This window comes from Podarcis bocagei, assembly GCF_964188305.1.
Source record: "Podarcis bocagei genome assembly, chromosome: 2".
NCBI classification, from domain to species: domain Eukaryota; kingdom Metazoa; phylum Chordata; class Lepidosauria; order Squamata; family Lacertidae; genus Podarcis; species Podarcis bocagei.
In genome coordinates, this window is record NC_138126.1 from 24,058,120 (window position 1) to 24,076,873 (window position 18,754).

Here is an 18,754-nt window from a genome sequence, read left to right on the forward strand (position 1 = left end):
GCGACTCATGACTATGCAGCTTACGCCAGCATGGAGAATACTGGCCAAACACGGCACACTTGGCTGCCCAAGCAGAGGCAAGCACCCCTCTGGGGCCCTGGCCGGCCGCTTCCCTGAACATAAGTCTTTTAAAGCTTCCTCTGAGAATAGGAAGCCTTTGCGAAGCCGGGCCAGGCAGGTGGAGGCGGTGGAGGAGTGAGGAGGCCGGCGCGGAACTGCTATGCGCTGAATGGCAGCTCAGGGAGGAAGCAGGTCCAGGAAGTCTAACCGCAACCCGCTGCACAGTGGGAAGCGGGAGAGCACTAAGTGGGAAGCCGTGTTCATTGCCGCAGGAGCGGCATCCCCCCACGGAGGCTTCCCGGCAGCCAGACATCCCCTATTCATTATTCATACAATAGCAGGGACAGGCAGGAGAGAGGCAGAGGGGTGGGCGACCAGCAGGCAGACAAAATAATCCCCAAGTTGCAGCCTCCTAATCGCGGGTTCCTGAAAGGCTAATCTGGAGCTGGAGAAACATACACAGTGTCAGAGAAATAAGCACACATTCACACACGAGGCGAAGGCAGAAGAGCATCCACTTGTGAGTCTAGGACCCGCCACCCGCATAGGAGTATACAGTGGTACCTCGGGTTAAGTACCGTACTTTATTTGTTCCGGAGGTCCGTTCTTAACCTGAAACAGTTCTTAACCTGAAGCACCACTTTAGCTAATGGGGCCTCCTGCTGCTGCCGTGCTGCCGGAGCACAATTTCTGTTCTCATCCTGAAGCAAAGTTCTTACCCGAGGTACTATTTCTGGGTTAGCAGAGTCTGTAACCTGAAGCGTATGTAACCTGAGGTACCACTGTAATAAGACACAAAGACACATTTGTTGTTGTTGTTGTTTAGTCGTTTAGTCGTGTCCGACTCTTCGTGACCCCATGGACCAGAGCACGCCAGGCACTCCTGTCTTCCACTGCCTCCCGCAGTTTGGTCAAACTCATGCTGGTAGCTTCAAGAACACTGTCCAACCATCTCGTCCTCTGTCGTCCCCTTCTCCTTGTGCCCTCCATCTTTCCCAGCATCAGGGTCTTTTTTTTTTTTTTAAGAAGATATTTATTAAGAGTTTTTACGGTATAACAAAAAAGTGAAAAATAAAAAGAAACATACAAAATAAAAATAGTTAAAAACACATTAATTTTCCATAACATAACTTCCTTACACTTATTTCCCCGGTCCTCCTCATACCTCCCTTCTTTGTATTCCAGTTCAATTTGTTAGTTCAGCAAATCCTTACCATTAAACTTTTACCCATTTGTAAAACCCTTTTTTTTCCTTCATAACTCTTAAAGCATTACAGCTGGAAACCGCTTAGTTTCTTACCAACATCCTTCTAACATTCATTAATTTTACAATATTTCTGTAAATAGCCTTTAAATTTCTTCCAGTCTTCTTTCACCGACTCTTCTCCCTGATCTCGGATTCTGCCAGTCATTTCTGCCAATTCCATGTAGTCAATCACCTTCATCTGCCATTCTTCCAGGGTGGGTAGTTCTTGTGTCTTCCAGTACTTTGCAATGAGTATTCTTGCTGCTGTTGCTGCATACATAAAAAGCGTTCTATCCTTCTTTGGCACCAATTGGCCGACAATGCCCAGGAGAAAGGCCTCTGGTTTCTTCAGGAAGGTATATTTAAATACCTTTTTCAATTCATTATATATCATTTCCCAGAAAGCCTTTATCCTTGGGCACGTCCACCAAAGGTGAAATAATGTACCTTCAGTTTCTTTACATTTCCAACATTTATTATCGGGCAAATGATAGCTTTTTGCAAGCTTGACTGGGGTCATGTACCACCTGTATATCATTTTCATAATATTCTCTCTTAAGGCATTACATGCCGTAAACTTCATACCTGTGGTCCATAACTGTTCCCAGTCAGCAAACATAATATTATGTCCAACATCCTGTGCCCATTTAATCATAACAGATTTCACCGTTTCATCCTGAGTATTCCATTTCAACAGCAAATTATACATTCTTGACAACTTCTTAGTTTTGGGTTCTAACAGTTCCGTTTCTAATTTTGACTTTCCCCATAACACCTGCACCACCACCTCTGCTGCCCAGCATCAGGGTCTTTTCCAGGGAGTCTTCTCTTCTCATGAGTTGGCCAAAGTATTGGAGCCTCAGCTTCAGGATCTGTCCTTCCAGTGAGCACTCAGGACTGATTTCCTTCAGAATGGATAGGTTTGATCTTCTTGCAGTCCATGGGACTCTCAAGAGTCTCCTCCAGCACCAGAATTCAAAAGCATAAATTCTTTGGCGATCAGCCTTCTTTATGGTCCAGCTCTCACTTCCATACATCACTACTGGGAAAACCATAGCTTTAACTATACGGACCTTTGTTGGCAAGGTGATGTCTCTGCTTTTTAAGATGCTATCTAGGTTTGTCCTTGCTTTTCTCCCAAGATGCAGGCGTCTTTTAATTTCATGACTGCTGAGAGGAAGTCCTGTTGAGCTCAGAGGCACTTACTTCTGAGTTAAAACAAGAGCCCTGTGGCATGTTGAGGACCAACAGATGTATTTATCATAGCACAAACTTGTGTGGTGCTATTAAGGTGCCATGGAACTCTCCATTGTTTTTTCCTGCAAAAGTCTTACACAACCACACATCTGGAAATAGTAACTTCTGGGCAGACGGGCATAGGACTGCGCTGCAAATTCCACCTCATAAAAGGAAGTTCGTATATGTTACAATAACAAACAAATATTCGGCTTTCAGAGAAAATAGCATGCAGCCATTGTAATGGATATGCAGATTATGAACCAAAGAATGAACCGGATTCTGAATGCTCATACGATAGAGGTAAAATATCTCTCTCAGTCTAGGCACACACACACAATCTAGGAAATACCTTTTTTGTTTTTTTGTCTCACTTCATAAAATCTGCATTCTTTGAAGCTGCTAATTACACATAAAGAGGACCATTTCTCGCTCTGTTTCAAGGAGAACTAGGTCTAGTAGTACTTGTCTCTTGCTGTGTGGCACTGACTGAAGGGGAATTCATTAAAAACAATTTGTATTTATAGCAACAACCGAAAAAACACAGATCTGCTTGAACACCATGTGGCCATTTGAGAGGGGGGGGGGAGGAATTGGGGGGGGGAGACTACAATTTTACAACATTCCCATACCATATGAGTTAAAGAGGTATTCATTTGAGAGCCACACAATGCAACCACCAACTAGCCTCCACTCATTTTGAGTGTCATTGTCTCAAAGGGATGCAACACTCAACAAAATCAGTTGTGCAGCCTGATCCTAGGAGCATCAATGGCTGCTGGCCAGAATAGCTCTGTTCTTCTGAGAATCACAGGTGCGCATAGTGCTGCTGTGCTCAGCTCCTGCTTGCACACTTCTCACAGGCAACTGGGTGGCCATTGTGAGAACAGGATGCCATTGGCCTAATCCAGCCGTGCTCTTCTTATGTCCTTCTGTTTAATAATAATAATAATAATAATAATAATAATAATAATAATAATAAATTTGTATTTATACCCTGCCCTTCCCGGTTCAAAAACCCGGCTCAGGGCGACTAACAACAAATTTAGAACACTTTAAAACACTTAATTATAAAAGCATCATAAAATAGGTATAAAAACACAAATAACAATAAAAATCAAAAATCAATCAGATAATCCCCAGGGCTAGCTGGCTGAATTGGTCCTACTTGGGCCAGCGAGGAGGCCAGGGGAGAATTTGCTGTGGGGTCTCAGAGTGGGTGATCTTCATAAAAAGGGAGGGGGAAGGAAGAGAAGGGAAATAAAAGATCAGGCTGAATTCACATTAAAGGCCAGGCGGAATAGCTCTGTCTTACAGGCCCAATGGAAGGAGGTTAAATCCTGCAGGGCCCTGGTCTCATGGGACAGAGCATTCCACCAGGTTGGAGCCATCACTGAAAAGGCCCTGGCCCTGGTGGAGGATAGTCTGACTTCCTTAGGGCCCGGGACCTCTAAACTATGGTTATTCATGGACCTTAAGGTCCTCTGCGGGGCATACCAGGAGAGGCAGTCCCGTAGATATGAGGGCCCTAAGCCACAAAGGGCTTTAAAGGTCAAGACCAGCACCTTGAACCTGACCCTATACTCCATGCTGGCCAGTGCAACTGGTATAGCACTGGGTGACTATGGCAGGGACCCCGTGAGGAGCCTCGCTGCAGCATTCTGCACCCGCTGGAGTTTAGACTCGAATGGGACTTATTCCAAAACAACGGTTGTGTGCACTTTTGCAGTCCTGTGCAGAATTACTTTGCAGAAAGCCTCTTGAAAAGAATGGGACTTATTGCTCAGGAAAACAAACAACCACCTGCGTAGGAACTTGCCAGCCTTCCCACCAACCATGCCGGCTGTGGGACTGATGGGAAAAATAGTCTGAGACGCCTGGAGGGCAACCGGTTGAGGAGTGCTGCACTGTGCTGTAGATCTAACAGATCTCCAAAGCTTCCCTGCACCCCAGATTCATCTGTGTTGTATCCCTTTCCCAGGTCCCTTTCAACACACCTGGAGACAGTTCTAAGGAATGTACCCGCACTTTGCATGTTATTCTATATTATTGCAGGCTTTCTGTGACATCCCCAGTGCCCAAAGGCATTTCAGATTGCACAAGGCACTGTCTGCAAACATTAGTCAGTGCATTCTGCAATTACATGTGCAGCCATTGATGGCTTGACTCAGGCGGATGAGTCCGAGCCAATTGTGAATAGAGCGCGGGAAGATCTTCCTCCTTTGGATAATGTAATGCCTTGCGCTCTTTCCCCACAAACAATTTGTTCTCAATATATGGTGTGGGGTTACCCAATGCCATCCCTGCCTGCCGGTCAATAGGGCTAGGCGAGGGGGAGGAATTCTGGCCCGACACCCCCCTGCAGCTGCCTGCTGCAATATTCTAGCAAACTTGCTGCAGGGGATGTCTTTGACCACGAGCTGTGTGGCTCAGTGGTAATTAGGGATGGATGGATCTACCGATTTCACTGTCTCTCCTTTTCTCGTTCTTCCAATCTTAAACTCTGTCCTCTACATTTCTGCAGCATTTTGCGATTTGTTCACTTTTTGATCCTCATGAAAATCCATCGGTACATTGCTCCTAACACCCGCGGTGAAATTTTTCGTAGGGGAACAGTTAGGGCAGGGGTCAGCAACCTGAGGCCCATGGGCCACAAGCAGCCCACAGGGATTGTTTAACCAGCCCATGAGTCCCTACACGTGGCGCTAAACCAGCGTGGGATGGGGGCTCGCTTCCGCGGTGCTGGAAATCGTGTCTGTGCATGCGCAGACACCAGAAATCATGTCTGCGCAGACATGCTCACGCACACACGCGATCCAGCACATGGAGGGATTTTCACTGGAATGAACCGGCCCAGGCAAGGTAAACCTTGCTGACCCCTGAGTTAGGGTCAGAGGCGCCAGCTTGCAAGGGGAGATTGTGGGGTGGGGGGACATTGCACACATGAGGTCATGACGTCCTGACTTCACATGCATGCGCAGCGTGCCTCCCTCCCTAGGCTGGGCAGAAGCTTCCTGGGCTTTGGGAAGGAGGTGCCAGGGGAACATTTAGGGCAGGGGTGGCCAACTCCCAAGAGACTGCGATCTATTCAGAGAGTTAAAAACTGGCAGTGACCTACCCCCTTTTTGGTCAAAGTTGTTGGGCTTTTTTTAGAGAGGAGGAGGAAAGGAAAGCCCACTTTTTTTAAAGGAGGCAAAGTTGTTGAGCTTCTTTAGGGCGGGGGAGCCAGTGATCTACTAGTGATCTACCACAGATGTCCAGTGATCACGATCTACCTGTTGGCCGTGCCTGATTTAGGGGACTAGCCTGCTCCCCCATGTCCACTGACCACACGCCACTGCCTCCAATATTTAATTTCTTTTCTTGATTAATGTATATAGTGTCCTTCTTGAAAGTAGCTCAAGACAGTGTAGCTGGGTGAGTACTTTACTCTCACAACACTGTGAAGTACGGTAGGTTATGCTGAGAGCTTGCAATTGGTCCAAAGTCAACTAATCGGCTTTGAGGCCAAATGGGAATCTGAATACAGTGGTACCTCGGGTTAAGTACTTAATTCATTCTGGAGGTCTGTTCTTAACTTGAAACTGTTCTTAACCTGAAGCACCACTTTAGCTAATGGGGCCTCCTGTTGCCGCCGCGCCGCCGGAGCAAAATTTCTGTTCTCATCCTGAAGCTAAGTTCTTAACCTGAAGCACTATTTCTGGGTTAGCGGAGTCTGTAAGCTGAAGCATATGTAACCCAAGGTACCACTGTACAGTTCTCCTATATCCACTACATCAGGTATCTTCAGCTTTTTCAGGCTGAGGATCCACTTTCAACCCAAGCATGTATTTGTCGACACATGTCTTAATCTTTTACTGTTTGTCTACATGGTGGAAGTGCAACAACCCACCTTGGATCAGGTCATGACCCACTCCTAGGTCCCAATCCAGCAGTTGGAGACCTGTGCACTGCACCACATTAGTGCTCTCCGTTGAAGTTCATCTGAAAGTGCCCCCCCCCCAGTAAGATTTCCTCCAGCTTGGAGGAAATCTCTTGGCACTCATGCAAGACTCATTCTGTTTCCCTTGCTACTGGTAAGCGAGATGACCAGTGGTGTGTTCTCGCGTATCAAAAATAAACGACACCTCTGCTTACGACATTCTTACCTGACAATTACTGAGACAGAGCAGATGATATTGCTTTGTCCCCTTGTGATTCTGGAGAGATTTAACCTCTGCGAGCTTATTTTCGTTCGTTGCACTGTGTTGCTAATTTTCTAATTCCTGTTGGAACTCGTAAAGTGTTGCAAGCCGCCCTGAGCACAGTTTCTACAGCGAAAGGGGGGGGGAATATAAATCCTCGGTTTAGGAAATGAATAACGAGAGGCAAGCGTTCCTTTTCACTGAAGCTAGCAGGGATTCCTTTCTGAACACAAAACACATGTACACACACAAAGCTGCTCACTATGGATTGACACCATTGATCCACCTAGTCCAGTCCTGTCTTAGCTGTGACAGACAGCTCTAAAGGCTGGTAGGGCAGAGGGTGGTCTTCTAAAGCTGTGCTGCCTGAGAATGTGGATATGTGTGTGTGTTTATGAAGCTGGAGATTCCAAGGATTGGCCCTGGGAACTTCAAAATATGAGGCAAAAGCCTCAGAAACACCTCCCACCCAGAAAAGTCTGTTACTGTAAAAGTGCAAAAATGTTAAATATTATTTATTTCCGTATTATATTTACAGTGGTACCTCAGGTTAAGTACTTAATTCGTTCCGGAGGTCCGTACTTAACCTGAAACTGTTCTTAACCTGAAGCACCACTTTAGCCTATGGGGCCTCCTGCTGCTGCCGCGCCGCCGGAGCACGATTTCTGTTCTCATCCTGAAGCAAAGTTCTTAACCCGAGGTACTATTTCTGGGTTAGCAGAGTGTGTAACCTGAAGCGTATGTAACCTGAAGCGTATGTAACCCAAGGTACCACTGTACTTTATTTCTTAGATGGTGGACACCACATACATGCAAAGCACGGGACTTCCTCAAAAGAATCCTGGGAACTGTAGTTTGCTGGGAATCATAGCTCTGGGAGGGATAAACTACAGTTCCCATGATTCCTTGGAGGGAAGCGATGTGCTTTAAATGTATGGTGCGCATGAAGCCAACGCCACCCAGTCACAGAAGGGGTGTATGCACACCCTAGGTGAGAGACAAGGGTGGCTTGATTTTTCTGTTTCTGTGCCACAGGACTAGCCGGCATATCAAACATGTGCCCAATGTAATTGATGGGCATTTTGTGCTTTTGTTATTTTACACTGTTTTGACTGGTTGTATTTAGCAGACTTCCACTGAATATTTCTTATCTGCTTGTTGATTGTAAGCAAACTCCTAAGCGGTTTATAAACAACAACAACATTAACAGCAGCAGCAACAACAACAACAACAACAACATTAAATTGGCAAAAAGGACATTAAAAACAGATATTTTAAAAAATTCAAAATATAATTAAATTCAACCAACCAAGCGGGAAACAGATTAAAATGCATGCCAATTTCTGCCTGTCTGGGTAAGCTTGCCTGAACAAAAATGATTTTAGAGGGCACTGAAACGAGTACAGTGAAGGTTATAGACGATATAGATATGTATGCAGAAAGATAGATATGGCGATATATATAAATACGTACATAGGCACACAAAAAGCAGCAGGACACAGCAAAATGCCCTGCAAAGAACAGTTCGGGTCAGCTGACAGTCATGGAATTGTGAATTGGCAAAGGTCACTGTTGCCTTCCAGGAGGGAGAGGAGAGGAGTGAGGCAGCCTGGTGCAAACACGCCGGTTGAGGCTGTCGGGGCATTTGCACTGTGCCAGCCTCCATCCCTTGCAAGTGACAGCCACCAACCTGCCAGGAATAGTGCCACTGCCCCACCTCGCAAGCTGCTTCTGGGCCCGGGAGACCTGTCTTCCCAGCCCTGATCAGCCATGAAGTTCAACAGATTGAAGGACCACACATATCTGCTATTGGGTCCCTGAAGCACAGATTCACACAAAGTGGCAAAACGTCCTTGCAGGTTATTAACAGGATTTTTATTTGAAGTGCATATGCAAAACAAAAGTACAGGGCGATCAGTACGCAACCTGCACACTCAGTCAGGGTGCATCCCCTCTATATAGATTTGCAGAATAGAATACCACCTGATCTCTTGTAAGTCACCTGATTTCTTGTAAACCACCTGATTTCTGGGAAATCGAAACTTATAATAAGTTCCTATTACCATGTAAGGTCTTGGTCTTCTCTCCCTCCTTCCTGCAACCTCCCTCATCCTGGTATTACAATAAATCCTTGTTCCTTATCTCTATCTGCCCAAGCTAGACATTCCAACGAGAGGCCCATTTGCACTGTAACATTTAAGCATGTCCTTCTGGTTGGTGTAGAAACCTCCCCTTTTGGGATAACAATAGAACAATTATATTGTAATATGCCCCTTCAAGATGACTTTGAGCTCTTCACCCGCTGAGCCTAGCCTGCTCATCAAAGGATGGTGCCCCATGCCAGAGCTGTCCTTCAACTCACCCCAAGCTTACTGCTCTGTCAAATACCACTCTGGCAGGTGGGTGATGCCCTTTGCTCCTGCTGTGAAAAGCAGTTCTGGGGTTCCACAACAGCACTGGCAGAAAACCACACCATTGCATTCTGGGATAGCTCATCCCGGTCTGGCGCCATCGCCTGATTTTGACACTCAACAGGAGCACCAGCATGGCCTTGAAGCAATGACGCAGAAACCAGTGGGACCCTCTAGATCAGTGTTCCCCAACCTTGGGCCTCCAGCTGTTTTTGGACTACAACTCCCATCATCCCTCGCTAGCAAGACCAGTGGTCAAGGATGATGGGAATTGTAGTCCAAAAACAGCTGGAGGCCCAAGGTTGGGGAACACTGCTCTAGATCAGCCTTTCTCAGCCTGTGGTTCCCCAGATGTTGTTGAACTACAACTCCCATCACCCCTAGCTAGCACTTTGACGTGCTTTTGAACTGCTAGGTTGGCAGGAGCTGGGACCAAACAATGGGAGCTCACCCCGTTGCGGGGATTCGAACTGCTGACCTTCTGATCAGCAAGTCCTAGGCTCTGTGGTTTAACCCACAGCGCCACCTGCATCCCTTACCTTCACAGTTATAGTATCGTAGAATTGTAGAGCTGGAAGGATCCAAATGGGTCCAGGAATATTTTGCCCAACATGGGGCTTGAACTCACAACCATGAGATTAAGCGTCTCAACTGAGCTATCCCAGGTTCTTTCCTAAGCATGGAATTTGCCTTGTTCATGTTTACTGAGGGTCATGGTCAGTCACTGCCAAGTCTCTCTCTCTCTCTCCCCTCCCCTCTCTCTGACACACACAGAGACATTTGCCTCAATATGACTTTACACTCACTTGCACTGATTTTTACTCAGCATTTTGTTGCCTCTAGAACCTTCCTGCTGCTGTGATTGTATTCATTTTACTGCTGCTGTCAATTTTATTGCCTTGTTTTATTATGGTTCGTTGGCGGATGCTTGTTCTAAATTACTTTCCAAGTCACTTTTGGCTCCCGAATGAAAAACAACAACAGGGTAACAAATAACAAACATACACAAATGGAGGGTCTGGCTCTTGTCCTATGACCATTGAGTTCGCTCATGAGCATTTGGGGGAGGGACCTCATCACAAACAATTGTGAGGGAAACCGAGGTACCTCTTGTCTCCTTGATCACTGCTGCCTACGTCCATACTGACATTTGCAGCAAATGCTAAAAGGTTGGTGAGGCTGGCCTTTTTCCCCCAAAAGCCATGCTGATCCTTCATCAGCAAGGCTTGTTTATCTATAATTCTAGCTTACCCAGGGAAAGGCATTAAGTTGACAGGCTTGTAATTTTCTAGCTTTGCCCTTGCTACGCTGTTAAAAATTGATGTTATGTAGGCTACCTTCCAATTGTCTGTTAAGGAGGCTGATTACAGCGGCAAGTTGCAGGCTGTTGTTGGTAGATCAATAATTTCACGTTTTAGCTCCTACAGAACTCTAGAGCCCTCTTCACTGCGCGCACACACACACCCCTACAACTATATAATCAAGGCTATGTTAAAAATTGTCAGGGTGGACTTCGTGCTGAACCCTATTCCAAGGCCATCTATGCCACTGACAGATAAACAATTCATCACATATGCAGCCTTCCTCCCTTTTCCTTCTCTCTTGTCTTCCTTTATGTCTGAAATCTTCCGCAACACCAACCGGACGACTGTTCAAAACGAGATTCAGAACTTTCCTGCAACCTGAAATGTAGCCGCTTGTTTCCCTTTCTTTGTGGCAAGGAAGCAACTTCTATGGTACGATCTGCCACGCACATGAAATAAGCCCCAGCAAGGGGCAGGGTGGCCAAATGCTCTTTAACATCCGGCAAACTCCTGCTGCGGTTATTATTACAGCAAGGGCTGCGGTGTGGCGACAAAGATCAGCAGAACAAAAGGAAAACGACACAGAACAAAAGACAAAGGGTCAGAAAGGTTTCGGCTGGAAATGTCTTCATCAGGAGCAGAAAAGGTACCTGACTCACTGCCAAGGGAGAGTGCCAGGCAAGAACCAGGGGTCAGTGCTGGTGGGCACCTACCTGTTTGTGTGGGCACTGACCTGGCTGTTCCTCCTTGCTGGTGTTACTACCTGTCCCACTGTCCTCCTAATTTTGTGGTGTAGGAGCTCAGGGCCTGGGGCCACATGCAGCCGTCAGTGGTAGACCTTAGGAGAGCCAGTGTGGTGTAGTGGTTAAGAGCGGTAGAGTCGTAATCTGGGGAACCGGGTTTGCTTCCCCGCTCCTCCACATGCAGCTGCTGGGTGACCTCCAGACCTCTCTTTCTGGTCCTTGACATCTTCACAGGCCATCCCCCTCTCCCTCGGCCACACCGCTCACTAGCCTTGCCTGGCACCTTGAGCATTTTTGCCTGGCTGGGACGTGAACTCGAAGTCTGGTAGTGCCTCTTGCTTGTCGGAAGGACAGAAAGGGATGGTAGAAACTTGTCAGGTGCACAAAGGTCAAATGTGCAGCCATTGCTCCGCCCACTTTGGCCCCGCCCACCACTGGCATATGGCCCCTGGGAAGCTTGTGTGGGAGGGAATGTGGCCCCTGGGCTGAAAAAGGTTTGTATCCCAGGTTTATGTAATTGGTAAAAGGAAATGTGCCCACTTAGGTGTGGTGTGAGGGCACTGAGAGCAGCCAGAGAAGAGGCAGCACAACAGAGGCAACCCTATTCCCAGTCTCCACCAGCTTAACTTCTGAAAGGTGGGGAAATCAGAGAATGGCCTCCAAGGACTTAATATCCAGGTAGCTTCATGCAGGAGAAGTCAGCTCTTGAGAGATCTACCTGGGTCACCCCTACCTAAGGCCTAAGTGTGTTGAATGTGCCCTGACTAATGATCATTAGTTCACATTGTCAGGGTGACCACACCCCAGTCCCCTTTCGTCATTCCAACCTGTTTTAGGTAGATGGGAATATGAGGCGATGGTGGGCTGTAGCTCAGTGGTTGAGCACATGCTTTGATCCCAGGTTCAAGCCCTAGAAGTTCTAGGTAAGGCTGGGGAAACTTATCTTGTCAGAAACCATTGAAAGCCACTGCCAATCGGTGTCAACAATTGTTAGATGGACCAATAGTCTGAAATTGTTGTAAAGCCTACACACGGTTGTTGGTTTCTTCTAACCATGGTTCCCTTTGTTTGCTTTTATAAAGCAATCTCTCATGTCCCTACACACAGCTGAGATTTTCTTCTAACCATGGTTCCCTGTGCCTGCTTTTATAAAGCGATCCCTCAAGTCTCTACAAACAGTTGTTGGTTTTCTTCTAACCATGGTTCCCTGCGTCTGCTTTTAGGAGGCAGTGGAAGATGTCCTGTTCAATCCTTTTCTTAATGCCGGTGTTTTGTGAGATACACACAAACTCTCACACACAGCAAGGGCTTTCACACAACTGCCTGAGAATTTCCACATGTTGACTTGTGAAACAGATTTTTAGAGTTGGGAAAAAAGATACATAAAGGAGACTTCCCCTTCAGAAGCAGGAATTCCAGGCTGGAACACGGCTCCAGCCCGAAACAGTCTATGCAGCAACATAAAACTTTAGAATCGAAATATTGTCATGACTTATTTGCACAAATCTAAGCATTGCTATTATTGCGAGGTAACAATATTCACTCATTGTGCCTAAATGGAATCAATAAAAAGTCAAATGATATAAAGGGAGGGAAAACTAAATATGTTTTGACAGTCTAGCTGTAGCTTTAAAATCCAGTAAAGCACATTTCCATTCTTCATATTTTTCAGTGCAAGGCCAATATTTCTCCAGTGTGATTTACTCAAACTTCACCTCTGCCATGAATTCACTGTATTATCTTATGACAACCAGCATCCCTCAGCTTCTGCCCAAACCCCACCAAATACAGTTTAGTGATAGCACTGGCCTACCTTAAAAGTTTGTTGTAACAAATACTGACATAATGTAAGTGAACTCTGCATACACACCATACATTTGTAGCACATTTGAAGCACATGGCTTCCTCCAAAGACTTCTAGGAACTGTAGCTTATGAAGGGTGCTGAGAATTATAGCTCCATGAAGGGTAAACTAAAGTTCTCAGAATTCTTAGGAGGGGAAGAACGTGCTTCAGATGTATGGTGTCTACGCAGCATACGTTTCACTTACATTATTTCACTGTTCATTACAACAAACCTGTGAGGTAGGGCCAGTTTTAAAACTCAAAAATGCTACAAGGTGATAACAACAATGGTGTTATATAATATTATAATTGTCTAACAACAACAAGAAGAAGAAAAGCAACTTTGTGCCACACATTTCAATTACAGAGCAGCGTTCAAAAGAGTACATTATATTGGGATCAAACTATGATATTGTCCATGACTATCAGTGTGAGTTCTAGACATGGAGGTGCCTAAATTCATATATCTTTTATGGGCTGGAACTGGAATAGTACAGAACAAGAGGAGAGGAGAGGAAAGCTGTGGAACATAGGGAGAAACCACAGAAGCTGAGGAACAGGAGGACCCATCCTCCCCAAAAAAATCTTGTCACGTGTCTGTGTGTGGCATGTGGGATATAATAATGGGGTTATAAAATTCTGCCCTGTGAGGAGAAAGCGGGCAGAAAGAGAACCTTTTTTCTTCCTCCTTCTTATCATTAGAACTGGCAGTCAATTCAGGACAGACCCAAAACAAACAAACAACAACATTTATCCACACAACACAAAATGAACTGATGGAACTCACTGCCACAAGATGTGACTATGGCGTCTGGGCTCAATTTCCTCTGAAAGGGAGAATTGGGCAGTATGTCTGGATACCAGATAGCCGGAGCAACCTCAGGGGAGGAACGTGGCTCACACCGTAAACCATGAGTAGGCAAACTAAGGCCCGGGGGCCGGATCCGGCCCAATCACCTTCTAAATCCAGCCTGCAGACGGTCCAGGAATCAGCGTGTTTTTACATGAGTAGAATGTGTCCTTTTATTTAAAATGCATCTCTGGGTTATTTGTGGGGCGTAGGAATTCATTCTTTTTCCAAAATATAGTCCGGCCCCCCACAAGGTCTGAGGGACAGTGGACCGGCCCCCTGCTGAAAACGTTTTCTGACCCCTGCGGCGTAAACTCATGGGAACATTTGCCTGGCAGCAAGTCACTGAGTGGATGGGCTCTTCTCCCATTGTTGGGCCTGAGTTTGGCCTGACTGAGATTAGAGAGCGGTTTACATGTTGGAATTGTCAGAGTTGCGGGGAACTGCTATGTGTGTGTTTGTGTGTTTGTGCACGTGTGCATGCACGCACGCAGGATGCACAGAGCTGTCAGAGGGGCCTTCTCTCCCACAGGTGCTCTGTCTCCTGACCCCAGCGGGGCAATTAACCCAGGCATTAATAAAAGCTGACAACAACCGCTAAGCCGGTTGCCTAGCTACGCACTCTGCCACAGGGCCTGGGCACACAGGCAGGCCTCACAACAGGCTCCTCCCAGCTGCACCTCGGCTGCTTCCCTTCCGGCACTTTCTTGGGTCCCGCAGCCCTCCACGTGCAGGGCAAGCAATGCTTGGCGAAGGCACCGAGGCTCCTGAAGCCAGGGCGCGAAACGCCACCAAAGGTTTCAGCCAGATGCTGCTGGAGGCAAGCTCTCGCAGCAAAGCTCCAGCTGCCCAGTTTAGGCACTGCTGGAAGGAAGCTCAGAGCGGTGCCCTGGCCCTCCTCCTCCTCTTTCCCCTTCTCCACAGCGCCATCCTGGCCACTGACAGTTCCTTACCCTTGAAGCCCCAAGAGACAGAAGTGATCAGGGCTGAGCCCTGGGAAACATCCGCTCCCGGAATCTATTTAGAGACCGGAGGAATCAGCACTTTGCCAGGAAACAAATAAATGCAATCAAAGAGCTTCTCCGTTACTTCTGCCACCTTGGTTCGTTCAGCCATTAATATTAATCAGGCTGCTGTCCCACTTTTCTGCGTGCAAAGTGCTTTACAGTCCTCGGCGCATTTATCCTCGTAAGAGCCATCCTGGGAGGCAGGCAGGAGTGACAATGTTTTGCATTTAACCTAGCACTTCAGATCTGAAGGGTTTTTTTAAAAATAATTTTTATCCATGTATTTTGCATGCGATCTAACCCAAAATAGTCCGTGCCACCACAACATAGAATCAAGATATTGTCCCTACTTATACACACAAAGCTAACAGTAATAAGTTACTAGGTAACACCTGGCCTGCATGCTATGCTTATGATTAATTGCATTTTACATTGCGAAGCTTTTTTTCCTTTTTTCCCTTTGAAGGTGATAAAAAATTACTAACTTAAATTACTAACTAATATGGGACAGGGGGAGAGATCCACTTCATCAAATGATTTTTTTGAGGTTGCTTACTAATAAAAATAGCAACAATGATGTTGTCTTGGCTAGCTTTCCAAGAACTATACATGGTGGGCAAACGTGATTAGTATTATCCCCATATTACAGACTCAGGGATTTCAGACTGAAAGACCAGTTTAGCGAGCTCACGGCTGAGGTGACCTTTGAGTGAGGGGTTTCCTGGCTCAAGTCTCATACGCTTTACCACTTTTCAGATGAAACCTCAACCCAGTGGGGAAACTAGTGAGTCATACCTGCATATCCAAACATCCCAAAGGAAATATGCATTTTGAAGGCAACCATGCTAGTCTGGTTACAAGCAAAGGCAAGGAAGGGTTTTTTGGCACCTTAAAAAAAAACCTAGTTGTTGCAGCACGCACGTCCGTGCATGAGAGTTCACCTCTTCAAATGCCTGGAGTGCTATCCTCAAACGATAGACGCACACAAATAAATCCACAGATACATTCCACAATGATAATACGCTTCATGTACCTAGCAAAGTGGACTCTGGTCCATGAAAGTTTATGCCGTCCAAAATCTGCGCAACAAAACTCCTTTGAATTTAATCTCCGTTCAGTGTACCTGGTCTGTGGCTATCGGCCAGTACCCACCTATCCCAGGTTGGCATTGACCCCTCGTTCCCAGTCCACGGTCTCCATTGTGCTTGCAACCTGCCCTGAAGTGCGGGCCATTTGTCTTCATGTGACACTTCGATGTGGGATGCAGCCACCCCTGAGTGAATGCTTGCTCAGATCTGCTGAGCAGCCTCTAGTCAGTGCCCAGAAGCATGCTTGCAGCTGCCTGGAGGGCTAAGATGTACGATAGCCACGGTTTCCTAAACACAGGCAGAATCAAGGGGGAACTCTTGGCCACAGTGACTCAAGGGAGGAGTGTGTGCGTGCGAACGCGTACGTGCAGTTTTGAAGGGGTGTGTGGGAAAGCGCTTGGCACAAGGAAGAACGCGGTTGTGGGCAGAAGAAGCACAGGAGTCAAGGGTGAGATGAAGACCATCTGGTCCAACTGCTGCCCTAAGATATCAGGGGTGGCCTTCAAGATGCCGTGGGACTCCAGCTCCCTTCAGCACCAGTCAACATGGCCAATGGCCAGGGATGATGGGAATCCAAATAGCATCGGGACGGCCACAGGTTAGCAACCTCTGCTGACCCCCATGCAGACATAAACTCCCTCTTTTCTAGATCTGACGGCTGTGCTGCAAGGCAAAGGGCCCTAGTGCCAGACTTGTCTACACTACCCTCAGGGAATCATAGAATTGTAAAGTTAGAAGGGACCCCGAGGGTCATCTAGTCCAACCCCCTGCAACGCAGGGATCTCAGCTAAAGCATCCATGACAGATGACCATCCAGCCTGTCCTAGAATCGGAAGGGGCCGTGAGGGTCATCTAGTCCAACCCCCTGCAATGATGCGATGAATAATGGCAGCAACAGAGAGAGCCAGTGCGGTGTAATGGTTAGAGTGTCAGAAATAGGACCTGGGTTCAAATCCCCCCTCAGCCATGCATAGAACTCCCTGAGCGACCTTGGGCCAATCACAGTCGCTGCACCCGGTCTACCTCACAGGGTTGTTGTGAGGGGGGGGAGCAAACCACCACATACGCCAACCTTGATCTCCTTGCAGGAAAGGTGGGATATGGATGCAATAAATAAAGAACTGATAGTAAAAGACCGCTACAATAAATTGCTCAAGCCAAGGGCTTTTTTTTAAAAGAAGAAGAAAAAATTTCTCTCGGTTCATAGGGAGTAATAACTCAATTGGCCAAGACACCGTGTGGGTGGCAAGCACCCTCCAAGTACGCAGGGAGGGAGAAGGTGAGGCATGTCCAGACAGGAATGTAGGGTAGAGCAGGGTTGTGAGGGAGGGAGGGAGCAGAGGAGCGCATCAGAACCAGCTAGGCCTTAATGTCCCCCCATTGCTGCCCTCCCTAGAGATGCAGGCCTCCTTACCCCTCTGCACTCCCCCTCCCCCTCTGCTCTGCAAATGCCAAGTGAAACAGGACTAGTGAGAGCCCCTGATTAAGCTGTCTCCCTGGCCTAGCTCTGGGGACAGGCGTAAATCAAGCAGGCTGGCACCAGGCATAAATCCAAGCCTTGCTACAAAGCACCCGCTCTGTAAATCGCTGCCCTGCCCACAGGGGATGGCCCTGGCGCTTGGCCACCTGGGCAGCAACGCCGCCTGCTGCCCTGAGCTTCCCAGAAGACCAGAAATCCCCCCCCCATCAAGCAACACACACACACACACACACACACACACACACACAACAGACTTGCCCTCCCCTCCTGCTCTCTCCCTATGCCCCCTGCTAGAGTCCATTGCCCAACCTTCTCCATCAATTACCCCAGGACAACCTGTTCCAGATTGCCACAGCGCTGAGTGCCAGTGGAGGAAGGTGTTGAGGGGGGGAACAATAGGCAAGAATCGGGGAAGAGCTTTTGCCTCGATAACCACCACCACCACCAGTACTACTGCCGCCACCCCCGGCTCCCCCCCCCCCCCACGGTAGGCCAAAAAGCAACTGAATCCTTACCTGGGGCGCTGTCCGCGGTAGCCGATTTTCCAGGCGAGGGCGAAGGAGGCGCCCGAAGAGGCGGCTCTCTGGTAGAGAGGTGGGCAGAGTCCCCTTGGTGATGGAGAGCGAGCGATCCGAGGAGAAGCCAGATCCCAGTCAGCGACGGGTTCCCAGCGGCGGCTGAGCCATCCCAGAGGCTGAGAGAGCCGGCGGCAGCGGCGGAGAGACCGACGCGCGGGCGGGCGGATGCGGGAGGTTGTGGAGAGAGAGGGACAACCCTCTTGGTGATGGAGGGATCCCAGCTGGGAGAGGAAGCAATCTCGCCTGGCAGCGCGGGCGTGTTGGTGATGGGGGGGGGGGTGAGTAGGCAGGACGGCGGTCTTGGTAGATCCCAGCGCTGGATCCTAACAGATCCAAGACATGAGGAGGAAAGGCTGGGAGAGGTGGTGGTGGTGGTAGTAGTGGCGGTAGTGGCTGGGATCTCCCCGAGCAGCAGCTGGGGACCCGGAGCAGCGACCGCGCAAAGCCGAGAGCGGGAGGGGGAGGGTGCCCGGTGCCGGGAAAGGAAAGGAATGGGAGGGGAGGGGAGGGGCCGCTCTGTCCGTCTCAGCCCGCCTCCCCCGCCCGCTTGGGCGGCTGTCGCTGCTTTCTCCGGAGGAGGATGGATAAAAGGATGATGATGATGGAGGCTGGGAGGGGCCTGTGAGAGAGGGAGAGAGAATGAGAAAATGTGTGTGTGTGTTTGCGCGCCTGCCTGTATCCCTAAATCAATGGGCAAAGGAAGGAGGGTCTTTATTTCTCGGG

General features: G+C 48.0%; 1 protein-coding gene across 1 annotated transcript in view; it reads right to left on the reverse strand.

Annotated features, from left to right (window-relative positions):
- Positions 1-18,475, reverse strand: part of GABBR1 (gamma-aminobutyric acid type B receptor subunit 1) — a 187,509-nt gene extending 169,034 nt beyond the window's left edge. The window contains exon 1 of the mRNA XM_081181814.1: positions 17,969-18,475. The gene's annotated coding sequence lies outside the window, so the exon portion shown is untranslated. The remainder of the gene's footprint in view (positions 1-17,968) is intronic.
- Positions 18,476-18,754: the final 279 nt, after the last annotated feature.